Below are 6,720 nucleotides of genomic sequence, written 5' to 3'. Positions count from 1 at the left end.
GACATTACATGCACAGAATTTAAAAAATAATAAAATAAAATAAATAAAAATCTTACAGGCTCAGTAAAAATTGGTTTGGGGTTCATAGTTGATGTTGTTACTATAGAAGAGTATTATTTCCCAAAATGTGGTTCACAGCTTACCTGCATCAGAAGAATTGCCTGAGTAATCTGAAGTACAGATATATATCTGTATCAGGTCTGAATCAGGAACTTTTTGCCAGGCACGGGAAAAAGCTTTTACAAGTTTGCAATGTGACTGAGGTGCACACTCAAGAATAAGATATATGGCATCTGAGATGAGGAAGACCACACCAGAGGCAGTGGTTCCAGACTGACACTTGAAATGCTCAAGAATAGGGCTGGGAGTGGATCTGCAGCCTTGCCTACGGTGCACTGCCTGGATCATTGGCTATTACCACCAGGGTCATCCTCAGGATCCTGGTCAGACCATATCTTAAATAAGTGACTTCCTGCATTAATTTTTTCTGCTACAATTATAATAAAATGCAATGTGAAATAGAAAGTATCTAATAAAGTTTAGCATAGGACTTCCAGTCAAAACGGCAGAGTAGGAAAATGCTTTACTTGCATCTTCCCACAACCACATCTAAATTACAATTAAACTACAGAACAACCATCATTGAGAATCATCTGCAATCTACCTGAACAATAGCCCTACAAATAAGGACATACAGAAGAAGTCACCTAGAGACTGGGAGGGGGAACAGAGATGAGGAAAGGGCTGGTCCCACATTGATGTGTTGCATTTAAAAATAGGGACAATATCAAAAATTATAAAGCATTGAAGATAGAAATTAAAAAATATACAAATAAAGGGAAACCTATACCATGCTCATGGATAAGAATTAATATAGTTAAAATGTACATACTACGCAAAGCAATCTATAGGTTCAATGCAATTCCTACAAAAATACCAATGGCATTTTTCACAGAACTAGAACAAATAATACTAAAATTTATATGGAACCACGAAAGACTCAGAAAAGCCTTAGCAATCTTGAGAAAGAAAAACAAAGCTGGAGGTATCATGCTACCTGATATCAAATTATACTACAAGGCCATAGTCAAAACAGCATGGTACTGTCATAAAAACAGATACCTAGATTAATGGAACAGAAATGAGAACCTGGGAATAAATCCATGCTATATACCCATTTAATCTATGACAAAGAAATCATGAATTTAAACTGGGTACAGGCAGTCTCTTCAATAAATGGGAAACTGATAGAAACTTACAAAAAAAATAAAACTGGATCACCTTCTTATGCCATATACAAGAATAAACTCAAAATTGACTAAAGATTTAAATGTAAACCTGAAACCATAGAACTCCTAGAAGAAAATACAGGAAGCAAACTCTCAGACATTACCCTTAATAATATTTTTACTGATATATCTCCTCGGTAAAAAAATAAAATAAAAAAATAAAAAAATGGGGCTATATCAAACTAAAAATTTTTGCACAACAAAAGAAACCATCAACAAAACAAAAAGATATCCTACTGAATGGGAGAAGATATTTGCCAATGAAACATCTGATAAGGGGTTAACATCTAAAATTTACTTTTAAAAAAATCTCAAAAAAAAAAATCTCAAAGAACTCAAAAGAAAAGAAAAAAATATCCAATTAAAACATGGACAGAGGACCTAAACAGACATTTCTCCAAAGAAGACATACAGATGGCCAATAGACATGAAAAGATGCTCAATGTTGCTAATCATCAGAGAAATGAAAATAAAAGCCTCAATGAGATACTGCCTCACCCCTATCAGAATGGCTATCATCAATAAATCAACAAACAACAAGTGTTGCAGGGATGTGGAGAAAAAGGAACCCTTGTGCACTGTTGGTAGGAGTGCAAAATGGTGCAGCCACTGTGGAAAACAGTATGGAGGTTCCTCAAAAAATTGAAAACAGAGTGGGCTGGCCGAGTGGCTCAGTTGGTTAAAAGTTAGCTTAAGAATGTGAGCTCTGAGCAACAGGGCTGCCGGTTCGATTCCCACATGGGCCAGTGACGATGCTAAGTTACCAACAGGTGGCAGGATGGCTCAGCTGATGAGAGCATGTGCTCTTAACAACAAGGTTGCCTGTTCAATGGAGGGTTGCGTCCACCCGCAACTGAGACTGAACTCGGCACCTTGAGCTGAGCTGCCACCCAGATGGCTCAGTGGATAGAGCATGCACTCTTAACAACAAGGCTGCCAGTTCAACTCCCACATGGGATGGTGGCTTTGCCCAACCACAACTAAGACTGAACTTGGCACTTTGAGCTGAGCTGCCACCCGGATGGCTCAGTGGATAGAGCACATGCTCTTAACAACAAGGCTGCTGGTTCAACTCCCACATGGGATGGTGGCTACCCCCACCTGCAACTAAGCACCTTGAGCTTAGAGGCCACGAGCTGCCGATGGGCAGCCAGATGGCAACTGGCGCCCTCCACAACTAAGACCAAAGAACAACAACTTGGCTGGTCTCCCTTCTCAATTCCCCAATATTGTTCCCCTCCCCCAATTCCCCAATTTAAAAAAAAAAAAAAATAGAGCTACTTTATGACCTAGTATTTCCATTCCAAAGAAATCCAAAACACTAATACAAAAAAAATATATGAACCCCTATGTTTACTGCAGCACTTGTCATGAGAGCCAAGATATGGAAACAACCGAAATGCCCATCAGTAGATGACTGGATAAAGAAACTGTGGTACATTTATACAATGGAGTATTACTCTGCTATAAAAATGAAATATGACCATTTGCAACGACATGGATGAACCTAGAAGATATAATGCTATGTGAAATAAGTCAGACTGAGAAAGACAAGTACCATATGATCTCACTTATATAATATTAATATGTGAAATCTAAACAACAGAATAAACGAACAAACAAAATAGAAATAGACTCATAGATACAGAGAACAAACTGATAGTTATTAGGTGGGAAGGGGTTGAGGGGATATGTGAAAAAGGTGAAGAGGTTAGACAGTATAAATGGGTAGTCACAAAATAGCTATGGGGATGTGAAATACAGTATGGGAAATATAGTCAATAATGTTGTAAAAACTATGTATGGTGTCAGATAGATACTAGACTTATCAGGGTTCACTTCACAAATTATATATATGCCTAACCACTGNACATGATGGTCTGTTTATCTGCTCTGTCATATCGCCCAGGTTAGCCACCAGAAACAACGTTCTATCCTGGGCACACACCTTTGCCTAGGTGCACAACGCCTCACACTGCTGGGTGTGCACAGAGCTGCCAGTGGAGACTGCTGAAGGACTGCCCTGGCGAGTCGCCCCTGCCACTGGTACCAACTGGACAGACCTCCAGCACTGGGACCAGAACAGTCCGGAGGGGAACACTCGCCGCCGCGCTGTTGAATCCCTCTTGTGGAAACAGCACCACAACAATCCCCCTTTCCTTGGCAAGGCTGTGGACAATGGTTGGTGAGGATTCATGTGACATTGTCCAACCATGCTCCTCTGTGTGTCGAACAACAACACCCCATGGTTCCAAATCATAGGGTAGGCTGGTTACCCTAGGAGCTCTGCCTCAATGTTACTGTTATAATGGACCCTACTCGCTGGTGGGATGGATCCGTATAGGGGGAAAGTCCCACTGATTTCCTGCCAGGTGATGCTATCTAGGTTTGTGGTCACCACGGCTGGCCATATTTGCTGGCCCAATAGACGAGCCGCTGCACTTGGAGGCACCCCTTTATTCACGGTCGCCTCCTGCCCACGTTGCCCCAGAAGCTGGCCAATTGGGACCCAGTTTACCATCGTTGGAACCAGGAAAAGCAGGTGGCCTGGTGATTTTACCCCTTAGCCATCTTGTTGCCAGGGGGTGGAGTGATAGACGTAGATCTACTGGTGGAAGCCCTTGCCCAACACGTCACCAACACTCTGAATGTCACACGAGACTCTTTAGCCATGCTCCTTGACGAAACAATCCAAGTGAGAAAGGTGGTACTGCAGAACAGGATGGCCCTAGACCTGTTAACAGCTGCACAGGGGGGAACATGTGCCCTCTTGCACAGTGAATGCTGTGTTTACATTCTGGACCACCAACAAAAGATACAGGAGGCCTTCCAGGAAACAGAGGTTTTGGTGATCCAGGCCCTGCAGGACGACCCCCTTACACGTTGATGGAACTCCCTTGGCCCTTCATGGCGATGGGTAAGCCTTATTTTGGTAGGTATCACTGTCAGCCTCGTGGTCCTCTGTTGCTCTATGTATTGCTGCTGTGGCTTTTGTGCGCAGGGACACGCTCTTTGGGTCAAGTCCCAAACCACCACTCTGTAGGGGGTGGACTGACTGGGCCCAGGCACGTTCAGGTACGCATGAGCAGAGGCCCTGGGTGTCCAGACATTGACTCCGGAGCCTGCTGTGCAGGCACCAGGCTCCGATTACATAGCCCTTTATGTAAGCCTGACTTGCACTTGAAGGAGGAAGTATGCACACTCCTATGTGCTATCCTCCCCCCAAAACCTCTATATAATGGTTGCTATTGCTGATTAAACCTGCTGGTTCTTCCTCATGTCAGATCCGCATGCCTTTTTTACACTGGGCATCTCACCACCAAAACCTCCCCTGCAACTCCCCAGTGACGACAGCCACTTTTCAGGTTCACATGTTGGGTTGTTATAAACCAATGAAGAGGCTGTGATTTTCCAGGGCTCTTTTAGAAAAATTGCAACTTCAAAGTGGGTACCTAGACAGTTGTGGAAAATGGCAGACAGTCCTCACATGTTGAAGCTGTATGACAGTGGGCAATATGCTTAACTTATATGGGCCGGCCAAGTGGCTTAGTTGGTTAAGAGCACAAGCTCTGAGCAACAGGGTCACCAGTTCAATTCCCACATGGGCCAGTGAGCTGCGCCTGAGCTGAGCTGTCGCTGAGCTGCCAACAGGTGATAAGATGGTTCAGCTGGTGAGAGCATGTGATCCTAACAACAACGTTACCGGTTAGACTCCCACATGGGATGGTGGGCTATGCCCACCCGCAACTAAGATTGAACATGGCACCTTGAGCTGAGCTGCTCTGAGCTGCCAACGGGCCACCAGATGGCTCAGTGGTTAGAGCATGTGCTCTTAGCAGCAAGGTTGATGGTTTGACTCCCGCATGGAATGGTGGGCTACACCCACCCGCAACTAAGGTTGAACATAGCACCAAGAGCTGAGAGGCCACGAGCTGCCGACGCACAGCCAGATGGCTACTGGACTTGGAGCTGAGCTAGCTGCGCCCTTCACAACTAAGATTGAAGGACAACAACTTGGCTATCCCACCTCCCCAATTCCCCAACACTGTTCCCCTTCCCCAATTCCCCAATAAAATCTTAAAAAAAAATGCTTAACCTCCTTATTCATATAGAACTGATTTGAAGATTAAAATTGAGATAATACATGATGATGATAATGAATTGCTTCCTGACCAAATGTCTTTGTTCTTCAATATGCTGATGTCTGCCATTATCAATCCCCCAGCCCAACATTAAGACTGCTTTAAGAATGTCACATATTCACTCAGTGTAAGAATAAACTAGGAAGAGGAGTGGGGCTGGGGGATTTAGGAATACTTGGAAAGAGAAAAAGCAATCAGACAAAGCTACAGGCTGGTACAGGTTAGGCACCACTACTTCAACAGGGACAGAGTACATATCTATAGGAATGATTTATCTAGATTTCACCAGGAGTATAGTTGGGGGCCACATGGAATGTTACCTAGAACCAAGCAATTCTATATGAACTTTTCATTACAATAAATTCAGAAACTAAGGTTTGGGAATATACCTATAGGAGATAGATACAGAGATGCCATGCCATTTTTATAAATATACTGGGTAACCAAAATTACCATGCTGTATCACACTTTTGTCAACATACAAGACCACTAGAGTGACAAGAGGAGGCATGTTTATTGGGAAATTTTTTACTTTAACTGATTAATGGGTTTATAAAAATTGACATTATTTAAACTGGGAAAAATATAACAGTGATTTCTTTGAAATGTGAACTACATAAATTTAAAAGTGAAGAAAAATGGGACATGGTGGCATTTGCAGAAATAAATGACAGGAATCAAAATGTGCTGTAATATGCTTACAAAAATTAACATAGCTATGCCTAGAGAGGAGTACTGCTTCAGTAAATTCCTTGGGATTTAGAATATGTGGGTTTGAAGTAAAAAGCAATTGAATGTGGTAGTTCCTGGAAAGCTAAATGAAAGGGTTTAGAAGGTTAATAAGGTTTCCACAGCTTTCACCCAGCTGAAATGGCAGAAGTGATAATGCAGCATGCCAAGTTAGCTGGGGATTGTTGGAGAGGTTGTCACATTCAGGGAAAACCAGGTGCACTGTCACAACAGTAAGACACTAAAGTAACTCCAAGGAGGAGAGTGGAGGCAGAAAACAAAGCTGTACTGAGAAAGGACAGAAGTCAGTGTGTGCACTATCACCAGATAAGGTCCAGTGTGAAAAGGAGTCACAATTACACCAGAGATTAGAACATGAAATTAGACAGTTAAAAAGAAAAATCTTGGGTCGGCCGAGTGCGCGATGGTTAAGAACTGGCTTGGGATGCCAGAGGGCCCCGGTGCAGATCCCACATATGAGGGCCAGTGACACTGCCCTCCACAGCTAAGATGCTGAACAACAGCTCAACCTGGAGCTGGGCTGCTATGAATCGCCGGCG

The 6,720-nt window shown here is 43.1% G+C and overlaps 1 pseudogene; it reads left to right on the top strand.

Moving 5' to 3' along the window:
• The window catches only part of LOC109387338 (protein DEK-like), a 48,479-nt pseudogene that overhangs the window by 14,259 nt on the left and 27,500 nt on the right, over positions 1–6,720 (top strand).

Source organism: Hipposideros armiger, unplaced genomic scaffold (assembly GCF_001890085.2).
Source record: "Hipposideros armiger isolate ML-2016 unplaced genomic scaffold, ASM189008v1 scaffold_154, whole genome shotgun sequence".
Classification (NCBI taxonomy): Eukaryota; Metazoa; Chordata; class Mammalia; order Chiroptera; family Hipposideridae; genus Hipposideros; species Hipposideros armiger.
Note: the sequence above shows the minus strand (reverse complement) of the source record. Positions and strands in the feature narration are given on the sequence as shown.